The sequence below is a fragment of the Gossypium hirsutum genome, chromosome D10, assembly GCF_007990345.1.
Source record: "Gossypium hirsutum isolate 1008001.06 chromosome D10, Gossypium_hirsutum_v2.1, whole genome shotgun sequence".
Classification (NCBI taxonomy): Eukaryota; Viridiplantae; Streptophyta; class Magnoliopsida; order Malvales; family Malvaceae; genus Gossypium; species Gossypium hirsutum.
This window is the reverse complement of record NC_053446.1, coordinates 19,971,057-19,978,391: the sequence shown is the minus strand read 5'-3', so window position 1 is coordinate 19,978,391 and position 7,335 is coordinate 19,971,057.

Sequence of the window (7,335 nt, the reverse complement as noted above, 5' to 3'; positions counted from 1 at the left end):
CATCGATCTTCTTGTGTTTCTCAGGATACATTCAGGCAACCGTATTGTTTTCCACTTTATCAAGGAATCCGTATTCCATGACAAGCTTTCTAATTTAGTAATCAAACTTGAATCAATATCTCCTTCCTAAGATGCAAATGCAATGCAATCTCAATCAAAGCTCGACAAGAGGGGTTAGTAGAAAACATAAGCAAGCAAGGAAAACAAAAGTACCTAGTCGAGTAACCACTAGGAATTTGGAGGGCTCTACCTAGGATGGGTTCCTAAGGTCTTCTACATGCAGTTTGGCTCTAAAGTCAGGTACCCGAACCAGGAGATTCCTCGATCTTCACCCATTATAGGCTTATGCAGACCGAGTTCAGTTCAGGGGATTACATTTCGTTATGGCTGTACGGAGATGAAAATCTCACGAAGACATAGGTACGGATGTATCCCGAAAGTGATTCACTACCCTGCACGGAGGTGAAAACCTCACGAAGGAGTAGTTTCTCACTCCCACTTAAAAGGACAAGACTAAACAGTCTTATGCAAAATGATGCTACGCAACTTAATTTACAATAATCATGCAAGCATGTGCAAAGAAAAGATTGTAATTTTTCAAATCAATTTGCGACAAATAGACAGAAAACAATCAATTTTACGGCTTGACTCTCTAAAGTCCCTAGTGGAGTCGCCAAGCTGTCGAAACCATTTTTAATTATTTGAAAAACAGGGATCGACTTTGGAAATGAAAATGGGAATCGCCACCGATCTTTTATTGAGGTGTGCTCGGATCACCTTAAAAATAATTTTTGGTCTGCGAATTTTGAGAAAACAGGTTCGGGAGTCAGTTACGTACGAGGAAGGGCTAGCACCCTCGAGACGCCCAAAATTGGTACCGAATTGATTGTTTAATGTCTTAATGTCAAGAATTTGAAAAGATTTTAAAATACGATCCTTTGAAAAGAAAATTTGAATAAAGTAAATGGGATGATGAAGCTCGTTTATTTCAAAAAATAAATTGTCACACTCAGTAAGTTAGAGTGCAACAATTCAACCATCTAAATTAGGTATGTCTTTTTAATTTTTAATTTTAAAATTTATGTATTTGAAAATGTTATTTGGTCATTTAAGTCAAACGAGAAATCAGAATCCAGTGAGTTAGGGTTCTGTTTCTCGAAATTCTTAAACATCCAACATTGCCTTTATTTTAACATTGGGATAATAGAATGTCACATCCAGTAAGTTAGGATCTAACATTTTGAAATCCTAAATGCTTAGTTAAAAATGATATGGTTTAAATAAAATAAGCACATGGCTATTTAAATTCCTCGAGAAAAATTGGAACCCAGTAAGTTAGGGCACAACTCTCTCGAGAATTATAAACGCTAGGCCTTTTTAATGTGAAATAGAATGATTAAAAAAATTTAAAAAGAAATATATGATGCGAAAGATAAATGATAATTCAAACTTAGACTAAGAAATAACAAATACGCAATAAATAAATACAAATAAAGTAACAATAATAATTTTATTCACATTATACATGAACTTGAAATAAACTTGACATAAAGTGATAATAACATTATAGAACAATATTTTAAAACGAATTCGTAACAACTAATACACATTTATTAATTTCACAAAATAGTATACAACATAACCATATAAATATACCATACATATATATGTATATAAAAAAATAAATTACATATAAGTAAAATCGATTTAAAATACCTACATATACATATTAAAAACTCTTGAAATCCATAATCTTAATAATACCTAGTATCATAATATTAACACATATTTTTAAAATAATTTATATGTATATGAAGAATATTATTATTTGTAAAAAATATTATTTTGTAAATATTTGATATATAATATAAAAAATTTAAAACAAAGATAAAACATCAAAATATACGTATAAATTATATCAAATCGTCAAAAAATGTGTATTAATGAAGAATAAATTAAATAATAATATATTAACATTTTCCTAAAAACGTATAATATAAAATAAAAAAAACTATTGGATGATGAATTTAAATAGTATAATCAGTAATATGAAATAATAACTTGTTATATTTTAAACAATAATAATAGTAAAATTAAAAAACTATCAAAAGCTAAATATTAAAATAACACTAAATTTTTTATATATATGTGTCAAAATAAGATTAAATATATTTAAAATCTAATATTAAAAATAGAAAAAGAAAAAAGAAAACCCAACATGCACTAAATTGAGATCTAACTTAATATTGCGGGATAAATTAGCAATTAAACGCAGAAAAATAAATAGTCAAAACCAAACCCAGAAAACGACACAGTTTAAAATGGGATCCAAGTGTAAACAAAAACAAATATGTGGTGCAGATTAAAATAGAAACAAGGAAATCAGATCGAAATTAAAGAAAACATAAAGGGACCCCCAGCGCAAATAAACCCCTAAGTCAGAATGCACGGATCTTCCCCGGGTCAGGTCACACACGCGGGTCTGGACCTTTAAACGACGTCGTTTCGAAGTCATTGCAATGACTCCAAACGTCGTCATGTGAGTCCGCATTAAGAAGCCAAAACCTAAAATACTTTCATTTCCTAAAAACCTAAAGTGACTCAGATGAAGGCTGCGCCGTTCCACCGAAGGCATACGAACGGTTCCTCAACCCAGCGTATACTCCGATGACGACGGAGAAGGCCAGGAATCTTTCATCAGGTAACCCCTCTTCGATAAACCCCTCTTTTATATCTATATGTATGCTTATACATGGTTAATTGGAACAAAAAAGAAGAACAAACGAAAAAAGAACCCCAATCGAAAAAGGGAAAAAAACCTTTCTTGTGTATTGATTTCATTTTTTTTCTTGATACAGTATCCGTCCCCTACAGATTTTTGTAAAAATGGCTTTTATAGCCGAAAGTAAAATGAAAATTACAAAAGATGTATTTTCCTTTTTCTTCTTTTCTTTTTTGCTTTCTTTTTTTGCTGCCCCCGTTCACTGTCATTTTTGCTGCTCCTTGTGTGTGCGTTTGTTTGTTTTCTGCGTAGGTACAGGTACGGAGACCGTACGGTGATGTGGCACGGTGCAACGCGTGAAGGTGTGGTCCCTGGCAGTGGCGTAGCTCGGCTCAGAGGCGTGGCTTTGGCGTGGAGGCGCTACATGCGCGCGGGCGCAACACGCGAGGGGGAAGCCTGGCTTTGTTGCGGTGGCTGGGGCTGTGATGCTAAAGGCTAGGGTTTCTGTCATTGGGTTGGAATTTAGGCCGTATAGTTGTTAGGCCTAGTCCAGTTTAGGTTTAGGTCAATGGGTTTGGGTTGTAACCGGGTTTAGAATTGTATTTTGGGTTTGCTTGTTGTAAAGAAAAAGACTGGACATTTTATTATTATTTATTATTATTTTTTTGGGTTTTAATTTTGGGCTCGGGCCAGGCAAAATTTGGGCATTACAAAAGCTTCCGCTAAGAGACAAGTTTTAAAGTAAATCAACTTGTTTTTTTTTTAATTAAATAAAAGCTAACTTACTGTAACAATTTTTAAACTCGACAACCTCGTCTTCAAATCCCTTTCCATATGACATTGCCAGATTCAGCCATAACGTCTAGGCCGGGTTTGAGGTGTTACAAGTGGTTTTGGGACCACAAATCTGATAAGTAAATTAATATTTTATTATTATAATTTTAATGGAATATTAGAAAGGTCATAAAAATTTCGTTAAGAAATTTTGACATTTGAATGTTTAATTAAGTAAAAAGGACTAAATCGTAAAAGGTGTAAAAATGGAGTTCTAGTAGCTAAAGGTGTTAAATAGCTATGAAACATAAATGTGAGTGGACTTAGATGGTAATTAGACCATTTATAATGTTAGTGGACAAATATGGACATAAATTAGACCATTTATAATGTTAGTGGACAAATATGGACATAAATTAAGTGTTTTATATAGTTAATTAACAAGGTTAATTTGGTAAATTAATAAATAAGTTTAAGTAAAATAATACAGACAAAGGTGTCATCTTCATTAGTTGGTTTCTTCCACTGAAATTTGAAGGAAGGAAAGCCATAGCTAGCGCTAGACATTTGGCCAAGCTTTTCCATTGCATATGAGTGTAATTTTGTCCCGTTTTTTATGATTTTTATGTTTTTGGGGGTTGTTATAGCTTAACTTAGCTATCCCAAGGATTAATTTGCCAAATTTTTAAAGATATAGAGGTTTACCATGAATTTTCTTGCATGATTCTTAATGTTTTATGAAAGAATATGAGTCATTGTTGATAAATAAACAAGTTTTGTAAAGTGAATTTTGATGAAATTTTCATTTAGGGACTTATTTGTAAAAATAATAACAGTTCATGGTGAAATTGTGAAGTGATGGTTTGTATGAATTGATATAGGTCCCTAGTGAATTCAGCTAGCATGAGTTGTGGATTAAAATGCTTAAATTTCAATTTATGAGCTTAAGGATTAAATTGTAAAAAAGTTAAAATGTTAGGGGAAAATAGTAAAATATGAAATATGGACTAAATTGAATAATAGAAGAATTAAATGTATTGAATTTGTCTATTTAGATCAAGATAGACCATGTACAGATCTAGATCGAAGAAAAGCTAAAGCCTCAGATTAATTAATCTTGTTTCTACGTCTTTGTCATCGAGGTAAGTTCGTATGAGTATATATCGTTTCTAATGCTATTTTTGATTATATTTATTATGTTAATTGTCATATAATTGAACGATGAATATCCAACAATGCCATGACGGTTATCGAGCCTCGTTTGAACTTTAGGAATTCGTAGGATACAAATGATATGTCATTAGGGTTTTCATGTTTTGAGTGTTGGTCTTGAATGTCCTACCAATGGCTGAGGTCTTGCATTTGTTGCGAATACTCTACAACTCGTGTGAGTAGTATCGTGTAGTTTACATTCCGACCCACAACTCGTGTGAACAGGCTATTTCACAGCTCGTGTGAGTAGGCTATTTCACAGCTCGTGTGAGCAATGCTGTAAAGGAAAGGTTACGATTATATGTTTAGAACACTTCGTGTGAGCTTCGTGAGTATCTAATGATATTCTAAAAGGTTCAACGGGCATGAAAATGAAATGAACGATAAGTGTTCAAATGAACTATACCATAAAATTATGGAAATGATTGAAATGAAAAGTTTCAATAGAAGTATGTTTATGTTCATAAAAATGATGCATCCAAATGAAGTATGTTCATGTATAAATAGATTACCTTATGTTAATTCAAGTGAATTATGTTTGAATGAACTAACATGTGTTGTTGATGGTGCTTAAGCTTGTGCCAAGTTTATGGTTGGGTTATGTTATGCTTAATCTTAATGTTATGTATTGAAATGGTAAGTTATGTTCATGTTTTACGAACTTACTAAGTATTATGTGCTTACGTAGTTTTCTTTCCTATGTTTTATAGATAATCGGAAGCTCGATCAGTTTGGAAACTCATCAGAGATCTATCACACTATCCTGCGGATATATCGATAGTTTTTTATGTTTTGGAAAAGGTTATAATGGCATGTATAGGTGGACTTATGTTTGATATTTAGTTGAATGTTTAGATGTTAATTTTGGTATATATAAGTTGATTGTTTTAGTACCATTTTGATGATGGTTGAATTGTGTCATTTTAGTGCTTATGATGCATAAATGGTATGGCTCAAATGGTAAGTTTATATCGAAATGGTATAGGTCAAGTTATGGTATGTTTTGAGATAGAAATGAACTAGATGTGTATGAATGAAATATGACCAAATATGCATATGTTTAGGTAAGTTTGTATGTTTGTTTGTGAGGTGTCTTACATGGCATATTGGTTGAATGGTTTTAGACTATTGAATTGGTCATTTCATATTGGTTTTGGTCTTGTTATGATGCATTGATCATGTGTACAAAAATCCTTTTAGGTGGTTACATGAGCTAGTGTTGAGAATGACTTGAATTTGGCCAATTTCATGTCCACACGACCTGAGACACGAGAGTGTGACTTACTCGTGTGTGACACATGGCCAGGCAACACGGTCATATGTCCTCTTAGGTTTTAATGCATGCAAGTTAGACTGTTACATGGCCTAGTACACGGGCGTGTGTGGCTATTTCGAGAGTTACACAGCCTTTCACACGGGTGTGTGGCTTGGCCGTGTGACCCAACTCAAAGAGTTACACGGGTGAGGACATAGGCTGGGATACAACCGTGTGTCCCTACTTCGAAAGTTACACGGCCTGAGACACGAGTGTGTGTCTCAACCATGTGAGTCACACGGCCTGGCCACACGGCCGTGTGATCCCTACAGTCCAAATGTTCTAACTTTTCCTTAAACTTTCCAAATGTTTCTAATTCAGTCCCGGATTGTTTCTAAAGTATTTTTTAGGGAGGGACAATATGTACATGAATGAATGTTTTATGTTATGTTATGTCAATGTATGAAATGTATGCTTTAATGTTCAAATTGCACGGTAATGCTCCGTAACCCTATCCTAACAACGAATACGGGTTAGGGGTGTTACAAAATCTAAGGTAGTAGAAGTAGACAATTGAGGTCAAACTATTATAAATTGAATTTTCCAAGCTTCACTTCTCGTTCTTTATCATTTAGAAGAGTTCGAAAAGAATTTTAAAATACCAATTCACCACTCTTCTTGGTATTTTTAACCTAACAATAGCTTTTAAGAGTCAGAATGTTAAGGTGCCAAAAGTCCTTTCAGTAGTTATACACAGGCTCTTACTTATAGTGTCTTTAGAATGAGAGTTACAAAGTTAGCAATTAATAGGAGTAATGAATGAGATTTTTTTTAATGAATGAGATTTTTTTTAGTTACAAAGACGCTTATGGTTTTTCTTTTATTAATAAACGATTTTGTTGGTGAGAACTCACTATGTTTCTGAAAGAAAGGAAAGACACTTAATGTTATAGGAAAAGGTTAAGAGGAAACTTCTTAATTAGCTGCATATTCAATCCACCAAGCCAAGCTCTCTGGAACATCTCAAGAGTGGAGATAACTCAAGAGCCTTGTCGTATTTTGATGTTACTTCTACTTTTACTTTGGTGAAGTAGCACCATGTGAAATATTTTTTGCGAGACATCTCTTGAAATGCAAGATGGGTTGTTCCTAAAAAAGAATTATTCTTGCTTATTCCAAATGCGAGTTGTTCTCAACATAAAAGTTGTTCCAAACAAGAATTGTTTTGTGGTAATGCTTTTCTTAAAAGAACTTGTTCTAAATAATTACTCTTTTTAAAACACATTGTTCTAAATAAAAGTTGTTCCAAACAACGGTTGTTTTGAATATAACTATTTTTAGAACACAATTATTTTAAACAAGAGTTGTTTCA